The following is a 17,209-nucleotide window of genomic DNA, read 5'->3' as shown; positions in this document are numbered from 1 at the left end:
GGGTTTTTTTTTTTTCCCTTTCTTCTTTTCTTTTGTGGACAAAATGACAAGACAGACAAATTCACCCCAAAAGAAAAAACAGGAGATAGCACTCATAGCCAGAGATTTAATCAATATGGATATAAGTAAGATGTCTGAACTAGAATTTAAAACAGCGATTATAAGGATACAGCTCAGCTTGAAAAAAGCATAAAAGACACTAGAGAATCCCTTACTATAGAGATAACTAAAATCTAGTCAGGGTGAAATTTAAAATCCTGTAATCGAGATGCAGTCTCACATGGAGGCCATAAAAATGAAAATGAACAAGCATAAAAATGAATCAGTGATATAGAAGATAAGGTTATGTAAAAAGAGCTGAGAAGAAGAGAGAAAGAAAACTATTAGATCACGAGGGTAGATTTTAGGGAACTCAGCAATTCCATAAACATAAATAATATCCATATTATAGGAGTCCCAGAAGATAAAGGAAAAGGGGGCAGAATGTTTATTTGAGCAAATTGTAGCTGAGACTTTCCCTAATCTGTGGAAGGAAACAGACATTCAAGCACAAGAGGCACAGAGAACTCCCCTCAAAATCAACAAAAATAGCTCAACACCTTGACATATTATACTGAAACTTGCAAATTAAAAAGATAAAGAGAAAATCCTGAAAGCAGATCAGAACAAGAGGTCCTAAATCTATTAAGGGTAGACACATAAGGTTGGTAGCAGACCAGTCCACAGAGGCCTGGCAGGCCAGAAAGGACCTTCATGATATATTCAACATGCCACATGGGGAAAACATGCCGCCAAGAATATTTTTTTATAATAATATTTTTTTACTATATTATGTTAGTCACCATACAGTACATCCCTACTTTTTGATGTAAAGTTCCATGATTCATTACTTGCGTATAACACCCAGTGCACCATGCAATATGTGCCCTCCTTAATACCCATCACCAGCCTATCCCATTCCCCCACCTCCCTCCCCTCTGAAGCCCTCAGTTTGTTTCCCAGAGTCCATAGTCTCTCATGGTTCTTTCCCCCTTCTGTTTACCCCCCCTTTCTTCTTCCCTTTCTTCTCCTACCGATCTTCCTACTTCTTATGTTCCATAAATGAGTGAAACCATATGATAATTGTCTTTCTCTGCTTGACTTATTTCGCTTAGCATTATCTCCTCCAGTCCCGTTCATGTTGTAGCAAATGTTGAGAACTCGTTCCTTCTGATAGCTGAGTAATATTCCATTGTATATATGGACCACATCTTCTTAATCCAGTCGTCTGTTGAAGGGCATCTCGGCTCCTTCCACGATTTAGCTATTGTGGACAATGCTGCTATGAACATTGGGGTGCATATGGCCCTTCTCTTCACTACGTCTGTATCTTTGGGGTAAACACCCAGTAGTGCAATGGCTGGGTCATAGGGTAGCTCAATTTTTAACTTTTTAAGGGACCTCCACACTGTTTTCCAGAGTGGCTGTACCAACTTGCATTCCCACCAACAGTGTAGGAGGGATCCCCTTTCTCCACATCCTCTCCAACAATTGTCGTTTCTTGCCTTGTCAATTTTTGCCATTCTAACTGGCATAAGGTGGTATCTCAGTGTGGTTTTGATTTGAATTTCCCTGATGGCTAATGATTTTGAACATTTTTTCATGTGTCTGTTAGCCATTTGTACGTCTTCATTGGAAAAGTGTCTGTTCATATCTTCTGCCCATTTTTTGATTTGATTATTTGTTTCTCGTGTATTGAGTTTGAGAAGTTCTTTGTGGACCTTGAATACCAGTCTTTTATCTGTAGTGTCATTTGCAAATATATTCTCCCATTCCGTGGGCTGCCTCTTAGTTTTTTTGACTGTTTCCTTGGCTGTGCAGAAGCTTTTTACTTGATGAAGTCCCACAAGTTCATTTTATCTTTTGTTTCTCTTGCCTTTGGAGATGTGTCATGAAAAAAGTTGCTGCGGCCGATGTTGTAGAGGTTGCTGCCTATGTTCTCCTATAGAATTTTGATGGATTCCTGTCTCACATCGAGGTCTTTCATCCATTTGGAGTTTATCTTTGTGTATGGTGTGAGAGAGTGGTCAAGTTTCATTCTTTTGCATGTAGCTGTCCAATTTTCCCAGCACCATTTATTGAAGAGACTGTCTTTTTTCCACTGGATGTTCTTTCCTGCTTTGTCAAAGATTAGTTGCCCAAAGAGCCGAGGGTCCATTTCTGGGTTCTCTATTCTGTTCCATTGGTCTATGTGTCTGTTTTTGTGCCAGTACCATGCTGTCTTTGTGATCACAGCTTTGTAGTGTAGCTTGAAATCTGGCAACATGATGCCCCCAGCTTTGTTTTTCCTTTTCAACAATTCCTTGGCGATTCGGGGCCTTTTCTGGTTCCATACAAATTTAAGGACTGTTTGTTCCAATTCTTTGAAAAATGTCATTGGTATTTTGATAGGGATGGCATTGAAAGTGTAGATTGCTCTGGGTAGCATGGACATTTTAACTATGTTAATTCTTCCGATCCATGAGCATGGAATATTTTTCCATCTTTTTATATCTTCTTCAATTTCTTTCAAGAGTGATTTGTAGTTTCTAGAATATAGATCCTTTATGTCTCTGGTTAAGTTAATTCCAAGGTAATGTATGGTTTTTGGTGCTATTGTAAATGGGATGGAATCCATAATTTCTCTTTCTTCAGTCTCATTATTCGTGTATAGAAATGCAACTGATTTCTGAGTATTGATTTTGTATCCCGCCACATTACTGAATTGCTCTATAACTTCTAATAGTTTGGGAGTGGATTCTTTTGGGTTTTCCATATAGAGTATCATGTCATTTGCAAAGAGAGACAGTTTGACTTCTTCTTTGCCGATTTGGATACCTTTTATCCCTTTTTGTTGTCTGATTGCTGTTGCAAGGACTTCTAGTACCATGTTGAATAATAATGGCGAGAGTGGGCATCCTTGTGTTCATGATCTTAAGGGAAAGGCTTCCAGCTTTTCCCCATTGCGAATGATATTTGCTGTAGGCTTTTCATAGATGGTTTTTTTGAGATTAAGGAATGTACCCTCTATCTTTACAGTCTGAAGGGTTTTAATCAGGAAACGATGCTGTATTTTGTCAAGTGCTTTTTCTGCATCTATTGAGAGGGTCATATGGTTCTTGACTCTTTTCTTGTTGATATGATGTATCACACTGATAGATTTGTGAATGTTGAACCACCCTTGCATCCCAGGGATGAATCCCACTTGGTCATGATGGATAATCCTTTTAATGTACTGTTGGATCCTATTAGCTAGGATATTGTGGAGAATTTTGGCATCCATATTCATCAGGGATATCGGTCTGTAATTCTCCTTTTTGATCGGGTCTTTACCTGGTTTGGGGATCGAGGTAATACTGGCCTCATAGAATGAGTTTGGTAGTTTTCCTTCTATTTCTATTTTTTGAAACAGCTTCAGGAGAATAGGTATTATTTCTTCTTAGAATGTTTGGTTAAATTCCCTGGGGAATCCATCAGGCCCTGGACTGTTGCTTTTGGGGGCGGGGGTTGATCACTGCTTCAATCTCTTAATTAATTGGTCTGTTTTAAATAATCAATTTCTTCCTGTTTCAGTCTTGGTAGTTTATAGGTTTCCAGGAAGGCATCCATTTCTTCCAGGTTGTTTAATTTATTGGCATAAAGCTGTTGATAAAAGTTTCTAATGATCCTTCCTATTTCATTGGTGTTGGTTGTGACCTCTCCCCTTTCATTCATAATTTTATTAATTTGGGTCCTTTCTCTATTTTTTTGGATAAGTCTTGCCAGTAGCTCATCGATCTTAATTATTTTTTCAAGGAACCAGCTTCTAGTTCTGTTGATCTGTTCTACTGTGCTCCTGGTTTCTAATTCATTGATCTCTGCTCTAATCTTCATCAACTGCCTTCTCATGCGTGGGTTAGGCCTGTTCTTCTGTTCCTGTTCCAGCGTCTGTAGGTGAGAATATAAAAACTGCATTTTAGATTTTTCTCTTCTTTTGAGTGAGGCTTAGATGGCTATGTATTTTCCCCTTAGGACTGTCTTTGCAGTGTCCCATAGGTCTTGGACGATCTGTTTCCATTCTCATTGGTCTCCAAAAATTGTTTAAATTGATTTTTGATTTCCTGGTTTATCAAATCATTCTTGAGCAGGATGGTTCATTTTTCAAGTGTTTGAGTTTCTTCCAAATTTTTCCTTCTGATTGAGTTCCAGTTTCAAAGCATTGTGGTCTGAGACTATGCAGGGAATAATCTCCATCTTTTGGTATCAGTTGAGACCTGTTTTATGACCCAGTATATGGTCTATTCTGGAGAAAGTTCTGTGTGCATTCGAAAGTTCTGTGTGCAATGAGTATTCTGTTGTTCTGGGGTATAGTGTTCTGTATATATCTATGAGGTCCATCTGGTCCAGTATGACATTCAAAGCTCTTGTTTCTTTGTTGATTTTCTGCTTAGGTGATCTGTCTATTGCTGATAGTGGATTGTTGAGGTTCCCTACTATTAACGTATTTTTATCTATATGTCTCTTTATTCTGGTTAAGAGTTAGCTTGTGTATCTAGCTGCTCCCCTATTGGGGGCATAGATATTTATAATTGTCATATCCACTTGTTGGATACATCCTTTAAGAATAATGTAGTGTCCTTCTGCATCTCTAACTAGAGTCTTTAGTTTAAAATCCAATCTGTCTGATATGAGAATTGCTACCCCAGCTTTCTTTTGAGGTCCATTGGCATGAAAAATGGTTTTCCATCCCTTCACTTTCAGTCTGGACATATCCTTAGGTTCAAAATGAGTCTCTTGTAGACAGCAAATGGATGGGTCATGTCTTTTTATCCAATCTGCACCCTGTGGGGTTTTATGGTAGCATTTAGGCCATTCACATTTAGAGTGATTATTGAGAGATACGATTTTAATGATGTCATGTTGCCTGTGAAGTCTTTGTTTCTATAGATTGTAACTTTCTGTTCTGTATCACTCTTGGGGCCTTTTTACTTTTATAGAACCCCCCTTAATTACTCCTGTAGGGCTGGTTTCGTGGTTATGAAATTGGTCAGTGTCTGGTGATTCTGGAAGGTCCTTATCTCTCCATCAATTCTGAATGACAGCCTTGCTGAATAAAGGATCCTTGGCTGCATGTTTTTCTCTGAAAGAGCTTTAAAAATGCCCCCCCCCAACCCTTTCTCTCATTCCAGGTCTGTGTAGACAGGTCTGACGTAATTCTGATACCTTTGCCTTGGTACGTGAGAAATTTCTTTGCCCTGGCCGCTTTCAATACTGTATCCTTGGATCTAATATTTGCAAATTGCACTATGACGTGACGTGGCGTAGGATTGTCATGGTTGAGCTTGGGAGGGGTCCTCTCTGCCTCTTGGACACGAATGCTTGTTTCCCTTGCTAGATTAGGGAGGTTTTCAGCTACAATTTGTTCAAATATCTCTTCTAGACCTCTGTTTTTGTCCACCCCCTCGGGGATGCCAATGATTCTGACATTGGAACGTTTCATTGAGTCAGTAATCTCCCGTAACCTACATTCTTGAGAATGGATTTTTTTGAGCCCAGATTCTATTTTAGCTTTCTCTTCTACTAACCCATCCTCCAGTTCACTGATATGTTCTTCTGCCTCATTCACCCTGGCCGTCAGAGCCTGTAGTTTTGACTGCATTTGGCTCATAGACTTTTTAATTTCTGCCAGATTCGCTCTCATTTCCGCCCTTAGAGATTCTATATTCTCATTAACATTTCGTTAATACTTTTTTCAAGTCTACACATCATCTTGACCATTGTTACTCTGAATTCCGTTTCTGATAATTTGGTTATATCCATATCCATTAGTTCTGTGGCAGAGGCCACAGACTCATTGTCTTTTCTTTGCTGGGGGGGATTTCTCCTTCTCGTCATTCTGATGAGGAGAGGTTGCGGGGTTGTCCAGAGCCCAAATTATTGACCGGGACCCAGGCAGTGCGCACTTGTTTTATAGGGACCTTAGGGAAATGGGCTTCTTGATTTTTCAGCCTGCCTTCTAGGGGATGGGCCTGCCACGCCGATACTCAGGCAACCCTGTTTGGGTAGAGTCTCCATGTCCCCTGCGAGGGGGGATAGGGATGGGCACACTGTGAGCCAGTATTTCCAGACTTTTGTTCTCTGGCGGCTTTCCCTGGTGGTTTTCTGTGGCTCTTCTGAGAGTCAGAGCAGCAGTGGCTGAATCTCAGCCTCTGTCTCAGAACAGAGGGATCGCGGACCATTCTCCACTGATGTTCTGGCCACTTTAACTCTGTTTCTGTTGGTGCTGCTCAACCCTGCAGCGTCCCGGGATGTGAGCCCCACACCCGGCGTCCCAGCCCTCACTTCCAGGGCCGGTGCGTCTCTGTCCTTTTTGTTTCTAATACTGCTAGCCGCCCCCGCGTGCTCTGAAGCTCTGGCCCTCAGTCTGGTGGCGCGGGTTCCTGGCTCAAGGTCCCAGTCTGCTCTCTCACAGGTGCCGGTCCGCGATTCCGCCTGCTCCCCCGTGCAGGTGGCTACCGCTTCCCGGCGCCCAAACGCAGCGGCTCCCTCCCCCTTCCGTTTATCTTCCGATATCTGTGTGCAGTTTCACGTCTCCCCGCTTCGTACGTCAATAGCGCTGGAGATGTTCATTTGTAGAGATCATGTATCTTCCTGCGTCTCAGGCTGATTCCGTGGATGTTCAGGCTGGTCTGGTACCTATCCAGCTCGACTCAGGGGACCAGCTGAAAAACGGGTCCCCTACTCCTCCGCCATCTTAACTCCTCCCGCCGCAAATATCATTCTTAATGGGGAAAAACTGAAAGCCTTTCCCTTAAGATCAGAAACACGACAAGGATGCCCACTTTCGCCATTATTATTCAACATAGTACTAGAAGTCCTTGCAACAGCAATCAGACAACAAAAAGGGATAAAAGGTATCCAAATCGTCAAAGAAGTCAAACTGTCTCTCTTTGCAGATGACATGATACTGTATGTGGAAAACCCAAAAGACTCCACCCCCAAATTACTAGAATTTATAGAGCAATTCAGTAATGTGGTGGGATACAAAATCAATGTTCAGAAATCGGTTGCATTTCTATACAGGAACTTTGAGACTGAAGTAAGAGAAATTAGGGAATCAATTCCATTTACAATAGCACCAAAAATCACACGTTATCTTGGAATTAACCAGAGACGTAAAGGAACTATATTCTAAAAACTACAGATCACTCTTGAAAGACATTGAAGAAGACAAAAAAAGACAGAAAAATATTCCATGCTCATGGATAGGAAGATAAACTCAGTTAAAATGTCTATGCTACCCAGAGCAATCTACACTTTCAGTGCCATCCCGATCAAAATACCAATGACATTTTTCAATGAGCTGGAACAAATAGCCCTTAAATTTGTGTGGAACCAGAAAAGGCCCTAAATCGCCAAGGAATTGTTGAAAAGGAAAAACGAAGCTGGGGGCATCACATTGCCAGATTTCAAGCTACACTACAAAGCTGTGATCACAAAGACAGCATGGTACTGGCACAAAAACAGACACATAGACCAATGGAACAGAATAGAGAACCCAGAAATGGACCCTCGGCTCTTTGGGCAACTAATCTTTGACAAAGCAGGAAAAAACATCCAGTGGAAAAAAGACAGTCTCTTCAATAAATGGTGCTGGGAAAATTGGACAGCTACATGCAAAAGAATGAAACTTGGCCACTCTCTCACACCATACACAAAGATAAACTCTATAGTCTTTTTTGATGACTGTCATTCTAACAGGTGTGAGGTGATACCTCATTATATTTTTGAACTGCATTTTCTTGACGAAATGTTGAGCATCCCTGAGTCATGTTGAGCATCTTCTGATGAACTACTGGGCATCTGTGTGTCTTTAGAAAAATGTTTATTTAGATCCTCTGCCCATTTTTTAATCATATTTTTTGGGGGGCTATTGAGTTGTATGACTTCTTTATGTATTTTGGATATACACCCCTTATCAGATATATAATTTGCTAATATTTTCACCTATTCAGGAGGTTGCCTTTTTATTTTGTTGATGATTTCCTTTGCCGTGCAGAAGCTTTTTTAGTTTAATGTAGTGTCACTTTATTTTTGCTTTTGTTACCTTTGTTTTTGGTGTCATATCCAAAAAAATCATTCCCAAGATGATATCAAGGAGCTTACTTCCAATATTTTCTTCTAGCAGTTTTGTGGTTTTATTACATTCAGGTTTTTTAAAATATTTTTTATTCATTTATTTGAGAGAGAGAGCATGAGCAGGGGGAGGAGCAGAGGGAGAGGGAGAAGCAGACTTCCCGCTGAGCAGGGAATCCGACACAGGGCTTGGTCCCAGGATGCTGGGATCATGACCTGAGCCAAAGGCAGACATTTAACCAAGTGAGCCACCCATGTGCCCCATATTCAAGTTTTTATTTTTTTATTTAAAGATTTTATTTATTTATTCGACAGAGATAGAGACAGCCAGCGAGAGAGGGAACACAAGCAGGGGGAGTGGGAGAGGAAGAAGCAGGCTCATAGCGGAGGAGCCCGATGTGGGGCTCAATCCCGTAACACCGGGTTCACGCCCTGAGCCGAAGGCAGACGCTGAACCTCTGTGCCACCCAGGCGACCCCCATATTCAAGTTTTTAATACATTTTTGAGTTGATTTTTGTGTATTGTGTAAGATAGTGGTCCAGTTTCATTCTTTGGCGTGTGGCTATCAGTTTTTCCAACACCATTTTTGAAGAGACTGTCCTTTCTCCGTTTTATGTCCTTGGCTCCTTTGTCCTACATCAATTAACCATATATATGTGGGTTTACTTCTGGGCTCTCTATTCTGTTTCATTGATTTGTGTGTCTGTTAATATGCCAATACCACAGTGTTTTGATGACTGTAGTTTTATAGTATATTTGGAAATCAAGTAGCGTGATGTCTCCAACTTTTTTTCTTGTTGCTCAGTATTGCTTTGCTATTCATGGTCTTTTGTCATTCCATACAAATTTTAGGACTGTTTGTTCTCTTTCTGTAAAAAGTGCTATTGGAATTTTTATAGGGATTGCACTGAATCTGTAGATTGGTTTGAGTAATATTAACAATGTTAATTCTTCCACTCCATGAACATGAACTGTCTTTGCATTTATGTGTGTTTTCTCAGTTTCTTTCATCAGTGTCCTGTAGCTTTCAGTGTACAAGTCTTTTACTTCCTTGGTTAATTCCCAGGTATTATATTTTTTGAGGATGTAGCTGTAAATGTTAATTTACCTTTCTGCTACTTCCTATTAATTTTTGTATCCTGCAACTATACAGAGTTTATTAATCCTAACAGTTTTTTTGGTGAGTCTTTAGGGTTTTCTGTATATGTCATCTCAGAGTTAACAGTTTTACTTCTACCCTTTACAATTTGGATGCCTTTTCTTTCTTTTTCTTGCCTAATTGCCCTGGCTAGGGCTTCCGGTACTATCTTGAGTAAAAATGGTGAGAGTGGGTACTTTTGACTTGTTCTGGATCTTATAGGAAAAGCTTTCAGCTTTTCACCATTGAATATGAAGTTAGCTGTGGGCTTGTCATATATGGCCTTTATTATGTGGAGGGATAATCCCTCTGTACCCACTTTGTTGAGAGTTTTTATCATACACGGATGTTGAATTTTATCAGATGCTTTTTCTACATCTATTGATATGACTGTATGATTTTTATCCTTCATTTCATTAATGTGGTGCATTGCATTGATTGATTTTCAGATGTTGAGCCTTCCTTGCATCCCTGGAATAATTCCCACTTTATCATGGTGTATGATCCTTTTAATGCATTGTTGAATTTGAGTTGCTAATATTTTGTTGAGGATTTCTTAATCTATGTTCATCAGAAATATTGGCCTGTAATTTTCTCATGATGTCCTTCTTTTATTATCAGGGTAATACTGGCCTCGTAAAATGGGTTTAGAAGTATTCTCTAATCTATTTTTTTGGAAGAGTTTGAAAAGGATTAGTCTTAATTCTTTTTTTAAGATTTTTATTTATTTGAGAGAGAGAGAGAGAAAGAGAGCAAGCGAGCACAAGCAGCGGGAGCAGGCAAGGGAGAAGCAGGCTCCTCACTGAGCAGAGAGCCCAATGTGGGGCTCGATCCCAGGACCCCGAGACTATAACCTGAGCCAAAGGCAGATGCTTACCCAACTAAGCCACCCAGGAGCCCCAGTATTAATTCTTTTTGAATGTTTGGTATAATTCACCAGCTAACCCATTTGGTCCTGGACTTTTGTTTGGTGGGTGGTTTTGAATACTGATTCAGTCTCCTTACAAGTATTCATTCTCTTCAGTTTTTCTTTCTTCATGGTTCGATCTTGGGATATTGTATGTTTCTAGGAATTTATCCCCTCTGGTTCTCAAATTTGTTGGTGTATAATTGTTCACAGTAGTCTTTTATAATTGTTTGTATTTCTGTGGTATTGTTTCTAACTATTATCACTTTCAGTCTGTGCATGTCATTACATCTAATGTGTCTCACTTTAGGCAGCATATAGATGTGTCTTGTTTTCTTTTCCATTCTGCCACTCTGTCTTTTGATTACAGAATGTATTTCATTTACATTTAAAGTAATTATTGATAGATGTATAGTTACTGACGTTGTTAATTTTTTCTTGCTCTTTTGTAGTTCCTCTGTTCCTCCTTCTCATGATCTCTTCCTCTGTGGTTTGATGACTTACTTTTGGGTATGCCTAGATTCCTCTCTATCTTTTATGTATCTACTGTATGTTATTCCTGATTTTCTGTCATTTCTGATTTTGTTTGAGTCCTCTCTTTTTCCTTATTTTGTGAGTCTAGCTAAAGGTTTGTCAATTTTTTTTTATCTTTGCAAAGAACTAGCTCTTAGTTTCCTTTATGTTTTCTAACTTTTTAGTCTTTTTCATTTTTTTCCACTCTAATATTTGGTATTTCTTTCCTTCTACTAACTTTGGGCTTCATTTGTTCTTTTTCTGATTCCTTCAGGTGTTAAGTTCGTTTATTTGAAATTTTTCTTTTTTTCTCAATGTAGGCATTTATCACTATGAATTTCCCTCTTAAAACTGCTTTTGCTGTATCCTGTAAGTTTTGGTGTGTTGTTTTTCATTTTTATATTTGTCTCAAAGCATTTTTTGCTTTCTCTTGATTTCTTCTTTGAACCATTGATTATTCAATAGCATGTTATTTAATCTCCACACATTTGTGAATTTCTTGGTTTTTCTAATAGTTGGTGTCCAGTTTCATACAATTATGGTCAGGAAAGACGCCTGAGGAGTGCCTGGGTGGCTCATTCGGTTGAGCATCAGATTCTTGGTTTGGGCTCAGGTCATGATCTCATGGGTGGTGGGATACAGCCCGAGTGGGGCTCTGCACTCAGCAGGGAGTCTGCTTGAAGATTCTCTCCTTCTGCCCTTGCCCCCACTTGCTCACTTGCTCACTCATGCTCTCTAAAATAATTGTCTTTAAAAAAAAAAAGATGCTTAATGATATTATTTCAATCCTCTTAAATTTATTGAGACTTGTTGTTACCTAACATGATGGAGGATATTCCCTGTGCACCTGAGAATGTTTATTCTATTGCTTTTGGATGAGATGTTCTGTGTATATCTGTTAAGTCTATCTGATTTAACATGTCATTTAAAGTTTATGTTTCCATATTGATTTTCCTTTTGGATAATCTATCCACTGGTGAAAGTGGGATAGTAAAGTCCCCTATTCTTATTTTATTGCTATTTCTCCATTTTAGGTCTGGTAATATTTGCTTCATGCATTTAGCTGTTGCTGTATTTTAAGTGCATAAATACTTAGAAATATGTCGTTTTGTTGTATTGACTCTTTTATATCATTATGTAATGCCCTTTGTCTCTTATTACAGTCTTTGTTTTAAGGTCTTTTGTCTAATGTAAGTGTAGCTACTCCAGCTTTCTTTTGGTATCCACTTGCTTGGAATATCTTTTTCCATCCCTTCACTTTAAGTCTGTGCATATCTTTACAACTTAAGTGTCCCTCTTTAGGCAGCATATGGATAGGTCTTGTTTTCTTATCCATTCTGCCACTCATCTTTTCATTAGAGAATGTATTCCATTTATATTTTAAGTAATTGACAAGTATATAGTTACTGCCATTTTAATTGTTTTCTTGCTCTTTTTTAGTTTCTCTGTTCCTTTTTTCTTTTCATGCTCCCTTCTTCTGGTTTTTTGAATTTCTTTAGTGATATGCTTAGATTCCTCTCTTTATCTTTTATGTATCTACCATGGTTATTGCTTTGTAGTTACCATGTGGCTTACATATAACAACTTATACTAAAAACAGTCTATTTTAAATTATAATAACCTAAGTTTGAACACATTCTAAAGCTCTCATTTTTATTCTGCCCCCTACATTTTATGTTTTAGATATTACATTTTACATCTTTTTATCTTGTGTTTCTCATGACTAATAATTTATAGTTCTTTTTACTACATTTGTCTTTTAATCCATCACTTTCATTATATATTTACCTTTACCAAAGAGACTTCTATTTTTTTTTGTTACTAATTAGCATCCTTTCTTTTCAGCTTAAGAGTAGTCTCTTTAACATTTCTTGTAAGCCTGGTTTTAGTTGTGATGAACTCCTTTAGTTTTACTTGTTTGAAAGACTCCATCTCTCCTTCAATTCTGAATGACAACTTTGCCAAGCAGAGTAGTAGTGATGGAAATTTCTGTCAGCACTTTAAATATATTATGACACTTTCTTCTGGCCTGCAAAGTTTCTGCTGAAAAATCTGCTGATAATCTAACGGGGGCTCCTCTGTACATAACAAGTTCTTTTCCTCTTGCTGCTTTTAAGATTTTCCCCTTCTCTTTAACTTTTGACACTTTAATTGTAATGTTCTTGGTGTGGGCCTTGTTGGAATCCTAGTATTTGGAACTCTTTGGGTTTCCTGGGTCTGGGTGTCTGTTTCCTTCCCCATGTTATGGAAATTTTTAGCCATTGTTTCTTCAAATAAATTTTCTGCCCCTTTCTCTCTTTCTTCTCCTTTTGGAAGCGCCATAATATGAATACTAGTTCACTTAATATTGTCACATAAGTCCCTTAAACTGTCTTCACATTTTTACATTCCTTTTTCCCTTTGCTACTCTGATTATTTGAGTTCCACTGCCCTGTATTCAAGTTTACTGATCCTTTCTTCTGTTTTATCTAGTCTGCTATCAAACTCCTCTCATGTGTTTTCCATTTCAGGTATTGTATCCTTCAGCTCTGTGACTTCTATTTGATACATTCTTATATTTTCAATCTCTTTGAGTTCTCACTGGGTTCATCCATTCATCTCCCAAGTTTGGTGAGCATCTTTGTGACCATTATTTTGAATTCTTTATTAGGTAAATCACCTAACTCACTTTTTTTTTTTTTTTTAAAGATTTTATTTATTTATGTGACAGAGAGACAGCCAGCGAGAGAGGGAACACAGCAGGGGAGTGAGAGAGGAAGAAGCAGGCTCCCAGCAGAGGAGCCCGATGTGGGACTCGATCCCGGCACGCCGGGATCACGCCCTGAGCCGAAGGCAGACGCTTTAACGACTGCGCTACCCAGGCGCCCCCTAACTCACTTTTATTAAGGATTTTTTTCTGAGGTTTTATCTTGTTTTTTAGTTCAGAATATATTTTTTCTGTTTCTTCATTTTGCTTGACTGTGTTGGTTTCTATGCATTAGATAAAATGGTCACCTCTCCAAGTCTTGAAGAGCAGCCTCATGCAATAGTGAATCTTATTGTTCAACCCTGCCCTAGCTATTGTCTTTTAAACCTTTGAATTATCCAAGCACCCTATTTTATTTTAAACAGCTTCCAGTAGTGGAGGTTGTGCCAAGAGCTGTCATTGTCCCAAAGGGGAGGATTTCAGCACCTAAATGCAGGCTCACTGTCATCTTTTTAAAGTATGCACATATATGCATACAGTCCTGTGGAACCACAAACATAAGCTCTACTGACCACCAGAGCTAGGCAATCTGGAAGTTTCTCCTAGGCAGTAGTCCCAAAAAGTTGGGGCATCATGCAAGTGCAGATGCTCCTTTCTAAAAGATACCAGCAAGCTGGAGCAAGACAAAGGGAGAGCACAAAGATGGCATGCACTGGCCTCCATTCCATAAAAGTAACTCCAAACCTGAAACCTGCCTTTTGGACTAAAACTCCAACACAAGCAAATAGCCCTCTTTCACAGAAAGCCTGGGGGCTTGTCTGTGCAGTACCCTGAGTATAGTAGCCTGCCAAGAACTCTTATCTCCTATTGTTACAGTCCCATGGGGCCCAGGAATACAAGCCCCCCGGCCATGAGAGCTAGGCTATCAGTGAGTGTCCCCTAGGTGGCAGCTGCAAATACCAGGCAGGGCTCCGGACATGAAAACAGGGCATCAGGTGTGTGTAAAATCTCACTCCAGGTGATACTGGCACTCTATAGTGCAGCTGAGGTGGGAAAGTGAAGATGGTATCCACCACCCTTTGTCCCCAGAGGGTACCTGAGGAGGCCCCTAGATGTGTGTTAAATTAGATGCCTACCCCTAGGCCAAGGCTTTAAGATAAGGAAATGAGCCTCTTTCACAGAAAGTCTGGGTGCCCATTGGTTGCTTCTGCACTGGTCCCTGGGGGGGTGAGTCCAAGCACACAAGCCCTTTAAGAGCCATTTCTCACTTCACTATAGCCTTGTGGGTCTCATGGACACAAGCTCTGTTGGTTTCCAAAGCTAGATGTTTTAGGGAGTCATCTTTTAGTTGCAGGTCTTAAAAGTTATGGGGCCCAGTGTGAGATTCACACCCTTCACTCCTTGGAAGAAGTTCAGGTTTTAAGTTCCTTCCTGATTGCGGGTCACCATGACAGAGGGGAATTATAGTGAGATTGTATCTCAGTCTGTCCTACCCACATAGATGTGGGCTTTTTCTTGTTTGCCGATGTGTAGGAGTCACTCAGCTAGTTTTAAGGGTTCTTTTCAGAGGAAATTGCTCCATATAAGCTGTTGATTTGGTGTATCTGTGGGAGAAAGTCTGTTTAGGATCTTCTTACATCACCATCTTGAATCAGAGCTCTGAAATTAATATCATGAAGAGGTACCTGCACTCCCATGTTCATTGCAGCATATTCACAGTAGCCAAGATATGGAATCACCCTAAATGTCCCTCAGTGGATAAACGGATAAAGAAAGTATGTTGTACACTAGAATATTATTCACCCTTTAAATTAAAGAAGGAAATCCTGTCATTTGCAATGACATGGATGAACCTGGAGTACACCATGCTAAATGAAATAAGGCAAGCACAGAGAGACAAATACTGCATGATCTCACTTATATATAGAATCTAAAAATAGTCAAACACAAACAGGCATAGAGTAGAATTTTGGTTAGCCGGGGCTGAGGGGAGAAGGAAATGGGGAAGTGCTAGTCAAAGGTACAAAGTTGCAGTTAGGATGAAACAGACAACAACTATAGTTAATACTGTATTGAATACTGGAAATTTGCTAAGAGAGTAGATTTCAGGTCCTCTCATTCCCCTTGCCCCAAAAATGGTAACTAAGTGAAGGATGGTATGTTGTTTTACTGTCATAATTGTTTCACTATATATTAAATTATATTAAATTATCTTATTGTATACCTTAAATACAATTTTTACTTAAAACATTAAAAAATTATTTTAAAAAAATCTAGCCACAGTAAAAATGTAGAGAAACATAAAATTAATTGTAATTATGTATCTTATTTAACCCAATATATCTGAAATATTTGAATATGTAATCAATATAAAAATATTGATGTTTTAGTTTTTTCATATTAAGTCTTCAAAATCTATTGTATATTTACACTTAAAGATACCTCAAATTGGACTAGTCAGGGTGCCTGGGTGGCTCAGTTGGTTAAGTGTCTACCCTCAGTTCAGGTCATGATCCCAGGGTCCTGGGATCAAGTCCCACATTGGTCTCCCTGCTTAGCAGGGAATCTGCTTCTCCCTCTCCCTCTGCCCCTACCCCTGCTCATGCTTGCTGTCATTCTCGCTCGCTCTCAAATAAATAAAATCTTTTTTAAAAAATTGAACTAGCCATATGTGGACAGTGGCTACCATATTTGACCATGCAGATGTGAATAAGAGGAGTTCCAGAAAAAGAATGGATAAGGGTAAAAAGAGGCAGGGAAGAAACAAAATAATTTAAGGTTTCCAAGAACTAAAGGATAGTAGTTTCCAAATTGAGTAGGCTCTCAGAAAGCCCAACAAAATAGATGAATTAGACCCAGACCAGGATACTTCGTCATGATTTTTCAAAACACCAGGGACCCAGAGAAACATCTATATGCTTTAAAGAAAAAAAAAAAAAAACAGGTTATTACAGTCAAAGGATCAGATATCAGCATGGCTTTAGACTTTTCAAAAACAATGGATAGATAGAAGACAGTGAATCATTGCCTTTAAAATTCTGAAGGAAGAGCACCACCAAAGTATAATTCTATAACAAGCCAAAATATCAACCAAGTTAGGAGGTAGATAAAAGATATTTTCAACCATCCAAGATCTCAAAAAAGTTACCTGCCATGCTCCCTTTTTCAGGAAGCTACTGAAAGGTGTGTTACACCTAACAAGGAAGTCAACCAAGAATGAGGAAAGTGTGAAATACAAGAAATGGGAGAAAGGTGAAAGGAATCCCTGGGATGAAACTGTGAACCCAGCCTAGAAAACAAGCAGTCCAAGTTAGAATAGGTCGGAAGGAAGCAAGAAAGACTTCATCAAGAAAATCCAGTAGATAGAATCCTAATGAGACTGATTATGGATGTAGAAAACTGGCAGATGTGGGCGTTGAATAGTAACACATACAGAGAAATCTATGCAAATAAGAGATAAATAAAAAATAGAGTTATAAACTCTGAATGTTGAGTAATTTATATTATGAGGTCCAGAAGGGCATATAGGTAAAGTGGAATGAGAGAGATAAAAGAGCTAAAACTTCATCTTTCATAGTATGAAATTAATATACAGTTCTTAAAACTGAAATGTAAGGAAGGGGTAATATAGGCATCTTATCTTAAAATATTAATATAAAAAATAATCAGGTGTTGAAAGTATCTGATTCTGGGTAAGGGAAGATAAAGGGAAGAAGGGATCTGCCTTTTTCTAACAAATTTTATAAAACTGTATTTCTCTAAGTCTCAAGTATATACATACCTAACTTATTTTAAAAGAAACATGAGCAGTAATAAATCTGGATGAATAAA

General features: G+C 38.9%; 1 protein-coding gene across 10 annotated transcripts in view; it reads left to right on the top strand.

The window, feature by feature from the left end:
• The window catches only part of PPP2R3A (protein phosphatase 2 regulatory subunit B''alpha), a 205,036-nt gene that overhangs the window by 160,319 nt on the left and 27,508 nt on the right, over positions 1–17,209 (top strand). The gene's annotated exons all lie outside the window — the stretch shown is intronic.

The sequence above is a fragment of the Ursus arctos genome, unplaced genomic scaffold (assembly GCF_023065955.2).
Source record: "Ursus arctos isolate Adak ecotype North America unplaced genomic scaffold, UrsArc2.0 scaffold_20, whole genome shotgun sequence".
Lineage (NCBI taxonomy): Eukaryota > Metazoa > Chordata > Mammalia > Carnivora > Ursidae > Ursus > Ursus arctos.
This window is presented reverse-complemented; position numbering and strand designations above follow the sequence as displayed.